This window comes from Loxodonta africana, chromosome 1, assembly GCF_030014295.1.
Source record: "Loxodonta africana isolate mLoxAfr1 chromosome 1, mLoxAfr1.hap2, whole genome shotgun sequence".
Classification (NCBI taxonomy): Eukaryota; Metazoa; Chordata; class Mammalia; order Proboscidea; family Elephantidae; genus Loxodonta; species Loxodonta africana.
Window position 1 is genome coordinate 20,404,453 of NC_087342.1, and position 12,000 is coordinate 20,416,452.

Below are 12,000 nucleotides of genomic sequence, written 5' to 3' on the forward strand. Positions count from 1 at the left end.
AGTTGGAAGGTGTTCTTGCCTCTTCTAATTTTTGGAAGACTTTGTGAAGAATCAGCATTAATTCTTTAAATATTTCATAGAATTCAGTGGTGAAGCCATCTGGGCCTGGGCTTTTCCTTGTGAGAAGTTTTTTGATTAATAATTCAATCTCTTTACTTGTTACAGGTCTATTTAGATTTTCTATTTCTTCTTAAGACAGTTTTAGCAGTTTGCTTTTTCAGTTTTGTTTAGTTTTCTAATGTGTTGGTATATAATTACTCATGCTGTTCCCTTATGATTCTTTTTATTTCTGTAAGGTCAGTAATGATGTCCCCTCTCTCATTCCTGATTTTAGTAATTTGAGTCTTCTCTGTTTTTATCTTGATCAGTCTGGCAAAGGTATGTCAATTTTGTTGATATTTTCAAAGAACTAAATTTTGGTTTCATTGATTTTTCTCTACTGCTTTTTAATTCTCTATTTCATTTATTTCCATTCTAATCTTTATTCCTTCCTTCATAAATTTACTGTTAAACGTCTACACAACACTCCACATGGGTGCGCTATCTATCACATTCCAATATTTGCTGAACAAGTTTGGGATTTTTAAGAGCAGATCTGAGGCTTTCCTGAAGACCTGCCTTCAGGATCTCTGGTGTTCTCTGCCTTGAAGCCTAGTTCTTTCCTTTCATGACTGCATCTGTTACAGAATTTGCAGAGCCTTGAGCAACATGTAAAAAAAGTGGCATAGCAGCACTTATGAAAATACCTCGTGGGGGGTGGGCACAGAGGGTTTGGCTGGTGACAAACGTAGAAGGCGGGTATGTCACCTGCATACAAATATGTGTATTTCCTACACAGCCTTCTTCTCTATTTGAAACTTGACTGATAAAAGGGTTAAGTTGATTGAAAAAATGTAGAGTTCTAAACTGCCTCCTACATTTATTAAAGCTGTAGGTCCATTTATTCAATATTCATTGAGCGACTCTAGCTACTGGTCACTGTTCTAGTTGCTGGGCTTGTAGGATTGAACAAAATAAAGTTCTTCACTTTAAGACAGAGGTCTCTAGGCTGTGAAATTCCACTGCCTCAAGCAGCTTGCTTGGCACGCCCCATAGCTTTACATTAACATCCTGGCTCCCCTTTCCTTAACTGCTGCCCAGAACTAGAGAAAATCAGGTGGAAACCAGTTAAGGTGCCATGTTGACTATCTGGAAAACTTTTTAGCTCGTTAAGTACCTCATACATAGTAACTTCTCTACCCCCGGGTGGAGTTTAGTTACCATTTTCTGAACATACTATGCATGAAGTTATATGTAAACCCCATTGCATCTGTGTAGTATGATTAAGAATATTACTGATGTAACTTGTGTGATCTTCCTGCTTGTGAGCCCCATAAAAGTAACCTTTCCTTTCACTCTCAGTGAGCAGTTTTGGAGGCAGCAGCTCTGATTGTTCCTTTCCTTGTGCAATGAGATAAAAATGGCTTTCTGATCTCCCACCTGGGTCTCTCGTTTATTGCCTGAGACGAGTCCCACTGAGCAAAGCCTGGGGTTTCCACCTGACAACAACTTTATGGAGGTTACATATCAATAACATTTACTGACCACCTACTATATGCAAGGCACTGTGGCTATTTGTTGTGGCAGATAAAAAGTTGAGTACGACTCTATCCTCTCTCTTGGAGCTTGTGTAAGTCTGTGAATATTTGAATTGGTATGGAGGAGAGTGCTGTTGAACATGAAGTTTATTTACAGGAACACTTAAATTTTAAAGAAGAGATAAAATCAAGTATTCCAGGAACCCAAAACAGTTTCTAGGTACCACCTTGAAGAGGTATTTCAGATCTTTAGAGCTCTAAGTCTTCTTTAAATGTATATTTGAAAAAAAAAAAAAAAGAAACTGTCATAAATTTATTAAAGGTATCCTAAAGAAATCATACTCACTTAAAAAAAATAAAGAAGCTTTTAGTAAAGCTCAAAGTCTTTGCTGGTAAAATTAGCTATTTAAGCAGGAGAGTAGTGACAAAGAGCAACACGGGAATAGCGAGGTGTTTCTGGAATTCTCTGCCTTAAAGCCTTGTTCTTTCCTTTCCACGCTGCAGCTGTCATGGAATGTGCAGAACCTTGAGCTGTTTGGACTCTGATTCCTAGGCTGGATTAGGTTATAGGTAACCTCGTGGCATGGACGTGTTTTAGATCAACTTACTTTTGAAGTGTTTGTGAAGGAAATTCCTTGGCAAGGGGACTTCCACATAGAATGTGGCAATCAATTCTGGTAAAACATCTTTGCTCTGAGAAAACGAAACTCAGCAAAGAGAACAAAAAACTTTATTTTATTTTATTTATTTATTTTTAACCAAGAGAAAGCAATTATTGTCAAAAACCGGAAGGTAACAATCCATCTTCCGGCGATCTTGAGGTGGTGACCCGTTTTCTAGTGTGCTGAAAATCCACCGACCTGAGTAGGGGCAATCAGGCTCTAGAGGCATGTACATTTCCCACTGAGCAGTTCTCGTTTGGTGCTGGGAATCCAAAAGAAACTCAGTCGACCACCTGTAGCCTGTTTATTCTGGAAGCTAAAACTGCCAGCTTCGAAAATAAGTCACAAGTGAATGGTGGTCCCTGAGACGCTCACAGAAAGTAACTGCAAAGGTCAGGGGAAGTTTTTAACCACTACATAAGAGGAAAGTGAATAACAGGCTTTGAGGAACTTCTCTGCTTGGCATCTGAAACAGTCATTTGAAGGAGCTGCCTTGGAGACAAAATGACAGGTGTGGAGATGTGAGCCTGACTCCTGAGCCCCATGTCAACGTCTTTCCTCTGTTGTTCAAAAAGCCCATCTCTGTATAGGAGATACATCTCCTAGCACTCGTAGAACATATCACTCAGGGATAATCATGAGGAATTTATAACATTAACTTTAGAAACCCAGTGCTGTACAATATCCCCAAAAAGGAGAGTCAAGGTTGGGATGAACAATCTCTGAATTAATTTCACCCCTGAGATGCTGGGATCCTACGAAGTCAGATAAATGTTTCTATAAACATGCCTTTTCACAGATCATTTGTTACTAAAGTTTACACCTTTATGCTTAAGAATGCTACTTCACTGACACAGTTGTTAGAGTTCAAATATTACAATACAGACATCACCTTGACATTACTTTTACACTCGTCTTACTGGTTCGGAACACAGTATCAGAACCAGCTTGACCCTGAGGGCTACCAGGTGCCAAATAATAGCCAACGTCCCACCCCACAGAAACAGATGGCATATCACAGAGTAGGACACAGCAAACTTTCTCTAAAGGACCAGATAGTAAATACTTTGGCCTTTGTGGGCCATATGGTCTGTCACAACTACTCAACTCTGCTGTTGTGGCATGAGAGCAGCCATAGACAACATGTAAATGACGAACAATGTTGTGTTCCAATAAAACTTGATTTTCAAAAACAGACTTCAGGATGGGTTTGGCTTGCAGGCTATAGTGGGTAAAAAGAATGGGCCCTGGAGCCAGCTTCAAATCCTGACTCTATTACTAGTTAGCAGTATGACCTTAGAGAACTTAGTTAACTTCTCTATGGTTTTTTCATCTGTCAACTGATAATAGTATTTACCCCACTGTTGTTATAAAGATTGAGTTCATATTTGTACAGTACTTGAAAGTGCCTATCAGGTAAGTGCTGAGCGTTTGCTAGATAAACAACAGTTCTGCAAGGTGGGTACTATTATTCCCATTAAAACTGAGATTCAAAGAAATACATATGTGGCTTATAAAAAGAAGGCCAAGACTTGAATTCAGTTTCCCTATCTCTAATACAATTGTTGTTTTCTCAGAGGTCAAATCATTATGTCCACACATTATATCGAAACCCTTATAACAGCCTATGGAGCAGGCCTTCCCCACAGGGAGTTGCTATAGGCAGGAGTGTGCTAGAGCCTGTCTCTGTCAGTTCACTGAAGCAGATTGCTAATTTGCGGGAATTTTGACATTGGCTGTGGTGGGGGAGTATTGATACCATGAAACTGTCATCTGTTGCAAGTCAGGACTTTCTTTCTCTCAGAGTGCCAGCTGGCACCATATGCCTGGTTATATTCCAGCAGTGATCAGGCCTTTAGGAGGGGTCCCACTCCCAAAACTGTGATTTGGTAAACAATATTCAGTGGCAGGTGACTCACCACACCCCAGGACACCGTGTTATCAAAAGAATGCCAGGTCCCTGGCTTTTGTTACGTGGCAGGGGCAAAAAAGATTGCATGCCTTGCTTAGTAACGGAAATAAGTCAATGGTGGATCCTGGACTCCAGTTTCTTAACTTCTGACTCATAGCTCTACTCCCTATCCCAATACACACAGACACACGCACATACACACACAGGCCCGTATAGTCCAAATCAAATATGAAAAGAATGGCTTAGAAGAAGCTAAAGGAAAGAAATCAAGCTTGTTGGAGAAATATCATAATCAAAGAACTTTTAATGACCACTCTTTTCTAGAAAAGGCAGGGAATGCTGTCTTAGTTTCTTAGCGCTGCTGTAACAGAAATACCAGAAGTCGATGGCTTTAATTTACAGAAAGAAATGTTATTTTCTTACAGCCTGAATTCAGGGCATCGGCTACTGGGAAGGTTCTCTCTGTGGGAAGATTCTTGTCCCTTCCAGAATTCCTTGATTCCTTGGAGATCTTCACGTGTATCTATCTTGCTCCCTTCTTCTCCCTTGTTTCCACGTCTATGTTGTTGTTGTTAGGTGCCATTGAGCTGGTTCTGACTCATAGCAGCCCTGTATACAACAGAACGAAACACTGCCTGGTGCTGAGCCATCCTCACTATCATTGCTGTGCTTGAGCCCATTGTTGCAGCCACTGTGTCAATCCATCTCATTGAGGGTCTTCCTCTCTTTTGCTGACCCTCTACTTTACCAAGCATGATGTCCTTCTCCAGGCACTGGTCCCTCCTGATAACATGTCCAAAGTATGTGAGATAAAGTTTCGCCATCCTTGCTCCTAAGCAGCATTCTGGCTATACTTCTTCCAAGACAGATTTGCTCGTTCTTGTGGCAGTCCATGGTGTATTCAACATTCTTCACCAACACCATAATTCGAAGGTGTCAATTCTTCGGTCTTCCTTACTTGTTGTCCAGCTTTCACATGCATATAAGGCGACTGAAAATACCGTGGCTTGGGTCAGGCGCACCTTAGTCCTCAAGATGACATCTTTGCTTTTTAACACTTGGAAGAGGTCTTTTGCAGCAGATTTGGCAGTGCAGTGAGCCATTTGATTTCTCGACTGCTGCTTCCATGGGCGTTGATTGTGGGTCCAAGTAAAATGAAGTCCTTGACAACTTCCATCTTTTCTCTGTTTACCATGATGTTGCTTATCGGTCTAGTCGTGAGGATTTTTGTTTTCTTAATGTTGAGGTATAATCCATACTGAAGGTTATGGTCTTTGATCTTTGTCAGTAAGTGCTGCAAGTTCTCTTCACTTTCAGCAAGCAAGGTTGTGTCATCTGTATATCCCTGTGTCTAGCTGCTCTTTTTATCTCAGAAGTGATTAGGTTTAGGACACACCCTACACTGATATGGCCATATCAACATCACAAAGGAAATCCTGTTCTTAAATGGGATTACATCTATAGGTATAGGGGTTAGGACTCCAACGCATATTTGGGAGATGGGGGAATACAATTCAACCCATAACAAGTGCTATGGTGTTTTTTAGACATTTTTCAAGGCGAAGGCTTTCTAATCTAATCATGTGTCTTCTAACCGTATGTAGAAGCAGCAGAGGGACCATGTAAGGGGGCTGGACTCAGTCAGGTGGACTCTTAGACAAGTCACTTCTTTTTGTCAAGTTTTGAACCTCATTTTTCTTCTGTATAAAATGGGAATCATAGCCATTCCATTGCTGGTCTGACATGTTATTAATGTTAGTTACTGTTGAGTGACTTCTGCTTATGCAACCTTACGTACAGCAGAAGGAAACCTTGCCCACTCCTGCATTATCTGCACAATCTCAGGCATGTTTAAGTCCACCGTTGCAGTCATTGTGACAATCCATCTCACCAAGTTTTTTCTTTACCCTCATTGCCCCTCTGCTTCACCAAAAACAATGTCTCCCCCCCGGCAATTGGTCTGCCCTTATGATGTGTCCAAAGGTAATCAGGTCAGTCAGTTCCATTGTGATCCATAATGTTTTCACTGAAGAATTCTTGGAAGTAGTTCACCACGCCTTTCTTCCTAGTCTGTCTCAGTCTGGATGCTCCACTGAAACCTGTCCACCTTGGGTGATCCTGCTGGTATATGAGATACCAGTGGCACAACTTCCAGCACCACAGCAACACAACTGACCACAGTCAGACAAACAGATACTTGGGTGGTAGAATCTGACATAGTGAAAAATCAAAGATAATTTGTTATTCACTTACTGATCACACTTATTGATTATTATTATGTGCCAGGTCCTCTGCTAGGGACTAAGGATCTAGAAATGGGTGAATAACATCCTTGCTCATGTGGAAGTCAGAGCCTGGTTGCTCAAACAGATAATCCAAAGAGTTAAAGATAAAGTGTTAAGGAAATGCAAAAAATGAGTCACTATAACCTCACGTGGTTAGAGTGGTCAAGAGTTTGGCTCTGGGGCCAAATTGCTTGGGTTTAAATCCTTACTGTGCAGTTTACTATCTCCGTGACATTGGGTGAGTTATTTAACACATCTTTCCCATTCTGTAAGATAGCATTTTAAGCCTTCCTCAGTTTCCTCATTTGTAAACATGGACATAATTGTAGTACCTACTTCCTAGGATTGTTAGAAAGATTAAACGAGTTAATGCATGTGAAGCTTCCTCCATTTTTTCATCCATTACAAAATGCATATAATAGTAACTACCCCATTGAACTGTTGTAATGGTTAAAAGAAATAATAAAACTCAACCCAAACCCACTGCTGTCAAGTAGACTGTGGCTCATCGCAACCCTATAGAACAGAGTAGAACTGCCTCATAGGGTTTCCAAGGCTGTAATCTTTATGGACCAGGAGCCCTGGTGGTGCAGTGGCTTAAGCATTTGGCTGCTAACCAAAAGGTGGGCAGTTCAAATCCACCAGCCACTCCTTGGAAACCCTATGGGACAGTTCTACTCTGTCCAATAGGGTCATCATGAGTTGGAATCAACTCCATGGCAGCGGGTTTGGTTTGGAAACCCTGGTGGCGTAGTGGTTAAGAGCTACGTCTGTTAACCAAAAGGTCAGCAGTTTGAATCTACCAGGTGCTCCTTGGAAACCCTATGGGGCAGTTCTACAGGGTCGCTATGAGTCGGAATGGACTCGACGGCAACGGGTTTGGTTTTAGTTTTTTAATCTTTATGGGGAGTACTGGTGGTGCAGTGGTTCAGCTCTCGGCTGTTAATAGAAAGGTTGGTGGTTCAAATCTACCAGCCGCTCCATGTGAGAAAGATGTGGCAGTCTGGTCCCGTAAAGATTTACAGCCTTGTGTACTTTATACACCATTTTCCCATAATTCCACCAGTCCTTCCCCCACTTAGAAAGATGGACAACTGCTGCTCTGTCAATCTCGCACAAAGTGTCACTAAACAAGTTCCCGTCTCCTCTTCTAACAACATTGCTGCCTTTGAGCCCCTCTGAGAGAAATTGTGGAACTTTGGTTGGTCCCCATATTCAAAGAGCTTGCAGTCTGGTGGCAGAGAAAGGTGTTAAACAAACATATACATAAACTCACAGGTAATTAATATTGTGCAAGTAAACACACAGAGGACATGAGAAAACATCAGGAAAGAATGAGCAACAGGGGAAGCATTTCTCAATAACTGATGTCCAAAAAAGCCAAACCCATTGCTGTCCAGTCGATTCCGACTCATAGAGGCCCTATAGGACAGAGTAGAACCTCCCTATAGAGTTCCCAAGGAGTGCCTGGTGGATTTGAACTTCCAACCTCTTGGTTAGTAGCTATAGCACTTAACCACTACGCCACCAGGGTTTCCATAACTGATATAGATATACCTAAACTAAGAGCTGAACTTGTGCAAGAGTGAGCCAGGCAAGGCAAAAAGGGAAGAGAAATAAGGTGTTGCCCAAAGGCCCTGAGGCAGGCAACAGCTTAGTGGTGAATTTGGAAATAATATTGGAGTCATTATTCCTTGTCCTTCAACATAGAGAACGTGACCCAGATGGAGCTGGGCTCACAAAGACTTACAAGGACACATCAACTGGGCCCTGAGGTATAAAGACAATAGATAGGATAATCTTGGAAAACATCTTTTAGGAAAACTTTCACAGAAGCCAGAATGCAAAAGACTTTCCACTCTTATCTTTTTCTATTAACTTTTAGCAAATAGAAATCTGTTGGACCAGTCAAGGCCCTCCTGACTGCTGGCTACTGAAACCTGCACCAATGATCCTTAAGAAAGACAATTCAAAATGTAAGATTACATTTTCTAGCCAGTCTGTGAAAAGGTGAAACTTTCAATAGTTTTGCCCACTTTGTAGTGTTAATATATGCTGATGACTCTGTAACCTTCCTTGGACTCAGGCAGACATGACTGTGGCAGCGTGCTTGTCAGTTTTCCCATTCTTGCCTATTCTGTAAAATTCTCTGGACTTGGACAGACATGGTTGTGACAGCATACTTGTTCATTTTCCCTTTCTGGTCTATTCTGTAATATTCTCTGGACTCAGGCAGATATTAGCTCTGACAGCATGCTTGTCCACTTCTCAACTTTTGTCTTTTTGAATATATCCCAAATACAACTTCCTTTTTGCTTTATTAAACTTTGTGATGTTTTTTACCCTACAATGGTGGTATTCGAAAAACTGAAAGGAGGCCAACTGTGGTGGAGTGAGGTGAACAGGGAGCGGAGGTATGACGGAGGGAGCTAGGGCTAGCGAAGGGGGAGTGAAGGGCAGGCTGTATGCTACACTGGACCTTGTAGGTCAAAGAAGAAATTCACATTTTATTGTAAGTGAAATGGGAAGGAGTTGAAAGCCTTCTATAGGGGCTATGCTCCAAGTCACACACCTTAAACATTACTCTGGCTGCTGTGTGAGAATGGACTGGAGTGAGGCAAGGGTGAAAGAGGGAAAATCAATTGGGGGCTAAAGGAGTGGTCACAGGTGAGAGATGAAGGCGGCACTGGAGATGGAGAGATGTGGAAGGATTTGAAATGGACTTGGCATTAGATTTGATATGGATGGAGAAGGACAGGGAGGTGTAGAGAGTGACTCCTAGGTTTCTGGTTTGAGTAGCTGGACTTGTGGTAGTGTCTTTTGCTAAGGTTGGGAAGCCCGGGGGAAGAGTGGGTTTGGGAAAGAAGGGCAAGAGTTGAGTTTTAGATAAGTGAAATTATGAGATGCCAGTGAGACACGTAAACATCTTTCTGGTATTCTCTACTATCAGCCAGGATTCATCTGACATTAGCATTGATATCCCTGGTTCCCTCTTCTGAATCTGGCTTGAATTTCTGGCAGTTCCCTGTCTATATACTGCGGCAGCCACTTTGGAATGATCTTCAGTAAAATTTTACTTGTGTGTGATATTAGTTTAATTTTAATTAATTTCTGCATTTGTTGAGTCACCTTTCTTGGGAATAGGCATAAATATGGATCTCTTCCAGTCAGTTGGCCAGGTAGCTGTCTTCCATATTTCTTGGGATAGACAAGTGAGCATTTCCAGTGCTGCATCCTTTTGTTGAGACATCTCAGTTGATACTTCATCAATTCCAGGGGTCTTGTTTTTTGCCAGTGCTTTGAGTGCAGCTTCGACTTCTTCCTTCAGTACCATTGGTTCTTAGTCATATGCTACCTCTCGAAATGGTTGAACGTAGACCAATTCTTTTCGGTATAGTGACTCTGTGTATTCCTTCCATCTTCTTTTGATGCTTCCTGCATCGTTTAATATTTTCCCCATAGAATCCTTCACTGTTGCAATTCAAGGCTTGAATTTTTTCTTCAGTTCTTTCAGCTTGAGAAACGCTGAGCCTGTTTTTCCCTTTTGGTTTTCTATCTCCAGATCTTTGCGCATGTCATGATAATACTTCATTTTCTTCTTGAGCCGCCCTATGTCAGAAAGATGTTTACCTGTGTTTTATTGGCTGTGCAAAAACATTCAACTGTGTGGGTCCTAACAAATTATGGATAACATCGTGAAGAATGGGAATCCCAGAACACTTAATTGTGCTCATGAGGAATCTGTACATAGATCAAAAGGCAGTCATTTGAAGAGAACAAGGGGACACTGCATGGTTTAAAGTCAGAGAAGGTATGCCTCAGGGTGGTATCCTTTCACCATGTGTATTTAGTTGTATGCTGAGCCAATAATCTGAGAAGTTGGACTACATGAAGAAGAACGGGGCATCAAGACTGGAGGAAGCTGTTAAGATGCAGCTCACTTATTAACAACCTGCAATATGCAGAAGACACAACCTTGTTTGCTGAAAGTGAAGAGGACTTGAAGTGCTCACTGATGAAGATCAAGGACTATAGAACTCAGTATGGATTACTGTTCGACATAAAGAACACAAAATCCTCATAGCTGGACCAATAAGCAACATCATGATAAATGGAGAAAAGATTGAAGTCGTCAAGGATTTCATTTTACTTGATTCCACCATCAACACCCATGGAAGCAGCAGTCAAGAAATCAAAAGACGCGTTGCATTGAGCAAATCTGCTGCAAAAGACCTCTTTAAAGTGTTGAAAAGGAAAGGTGTCACCTTTAAGTCTAAAGTGTGCTTGAGCCCAGCCATGATGTTTTCATTTGCCTCATATGCATGTGAAAGCTTGAAAATGAGTAAGGATTTGACACCTTTGAATTGTGATGTTGGCAAAGAACATTGAACATATCATGGACTGCCAAAAGGACAAATCTGTCTTAGAAGAAGGACAACAAGAATGCTTGCTCATCAGAAGCAAGGATGGCGAGACTAGCCTCACATACACTGAATGTGTTATCAGGAGGGATCAGTCCTGGAGAAGGATATCATGCTTACTATAGCAGAGGGTCATCAAAAAAGAGGAAGACCCTCAATGAGACGGATTGACACAGTGGCTGCAGCAGTGGGCTCAAGCATGGCAACAACTGAGGATGGCGCAGGACTGGGCAGTATTTCATTCTGTTGTACATAGGGTCACTATGAATCAGAACTGACTCGATGGGACCTAACAACAACAATAGTGAGACACGACATGAAGATGTAAGGCAGGTATGTCCCAGGGACTCTGAAGAGAGACCTGGGCTGCAGGTATGCAACTGGGGATTATTAATGCACTCACAGGTGATAGCTACAGCCATGGCAGATGAGGTCACCTAAGGTGACAGCATTTGGATCCATGCTCTCATCCTTTTTGGGGGGGGGGCGGTGGTCCTAGATACCTTTGAAAACCTGACAAAAGCTGTAATTCTTTAAAAATACTTGCATTCAAATTTTAGGAATTCATGACTCTTCTAAGGTCCATAGACCCCAAATAGAAAAAAAAAAATTGTGTAGAGAGAGAAATGGATCCTAGGGATCAGCAACATTTGGAGGTTAAAAGGAGGAAGCCCCCACAAGAAGTTAAGGAAAAGTAGACAAAGAGGGAGGAGGAATTCCAAAAGACAGCATGTTATTGTCTTAGTTATCTAGTGTTGCTATAACCGAAGTACCACAAGTAGATGGGTTTAAGAAACGGAAGTTTATTCTGTCACAGTTTAGGAGGCTACGAGTCTGAATTCAGGGTGTTGGTCCAGGGGAAGGCTTTCTGTTTATGTCAGCTTTTCATGAGTCTTTCCCTGGTCTAGGAACTTCTCAGCACAGGGACCCTGGGTCCAAAGGGCATGCTCATTCCCAGCTCTACTTCCTTGGTGGTAGGAGGTCCTGTCTATTTGCTTACTTCTCTCTCCTTTTATCTCTTCTAAGATAAAAGGTTTTATCTTCATTTAAATACCTTTTTTCAACAAAATAAACAGCGACTATAGATGTGAACCTTGACAGATGGAATACATAGGAATCAAATCGACTACATTTATGGAAAGA